Source organism: Polistes canadensis, unplaced genomic scaffold, assembly GCF_001313835.1.
Source record: "Polistes canadensis isolate GaletaPanama2010 unplaced genomic scaffold, ASM131383v1 scaffold_211, whole genome shotgun sequence".
Classification (NCBI taxonomy): Eukaryota; Metazoa; Arthropoda; class Insecta; order Hymenoptera; family Vespidae; genus Polistes; species Polistes canadensis.
The window spans coordinates 49,619-51,038 of record NW_014569758.1 but is presented as its reverse complement, the minus strand read 5'-3'; positions in this window follow the sequence as shown (position 1 = coordinate 51,038).

Here is a 1,420-nt window from a genome sequence, read left to right as displayed (position 1 = left end):
ATCTATGAACCGTAAATAATATATATATATATGTTCATGTATATGTATTTGTTATGTATCTTGTATTTGATTTGTTTTTTTGGGGGAATTTATGCGTTAATCACGTAACATTAATATGACTTAATGCATCTATGTGGCTTACAATGTATTTCTGGAGGCTCTTTTATGAAGTATACATTATTTATTATTTATTACTATTTATTATAAGTTTTCAAAGTACAAAAAACCATGTTAGGGTATTTGGGTTAAGATTAGGTTACGTGATCGTCGCATATAATCCTATTCTATGGGCACAAACATCATATAATTTGTATTAGTAATAATGGACCAAAACCCCAAATGCATACGAATAATCGTTTGATTCTTCATACATTATGTAGGATAGGTCTACCTCATTATTTCCTTTGTTAACTTTTTTTTTTCTTTCTTTCTTTAAATATAATATGTACGTATCACGCATATACACAATTTAATTACGTTCAAGCATACTAAGTATCGCTCTTAAAAATTTTCAGAATATTTTGTTATCTAGGTTTGCATCTATATTTTTATTATCGTATACGTGCATGTTTTATATTAACCTTATATACATTTTACTAATAAGTTAGTTAGCAATTTGTCATATTATTCTTTATTATATTTCTTAGTAAACGAATTATCTAGGATAAATTCTTGTATGTACAGAGAAAGTAAAGAAATTACTAATTGGCTGGATATTAAAAGGGTATTGTAAAACAATACCGACAAGAAAGAAACATAATATATATAATTGAGAAACATTTTAGACAAGTTGGCAGCTTATCTAATTAACACGTAATATTTCTTAAAATTTGTTAATACATATGAATTTAGATCGATGTGTAAAGAAAGAAAGAAAGGAAGGGGAAGGAAGGAAATCAAAGAAAATACTTGCAAATATGATCAATCTTCATCCATATTAAAAGGATTTGCTTATATAGAATAATTCTAATGATAAAATATATTCATTACTATGTATAGTTTTTTTTTGCACTGTAATATATTGATTACATCCATGCGATCGGCGATCATATTTTCTAATAATCGTAGTCCTCTGGAGAATAAAGAATGTAGAATCGGCTTTGCTAAGTTGACGAACTAGAGCCTATAATTAATATATGTTTCTACGTACAATTGAAAATACATAGAGTACAAAAGAAATAACATGGCGATGTGCTTGAGTTGAATATATTAAATTGTAAACGCATAACTATCGATCATTGTATTACTATAAATTTTGTTGAGAAATTGGTGGTATACTATTAAAAGCAAAGCAGGCCTTTTACTTAACTTAAAACTTTCAATTTTATATATATATATATATATATATAAAATTGAAAGTTTTAAGTTAAGTAAAAGGCCTGCTTTGCTTTTAATAGTATACCACCAATTTCTCAACAAA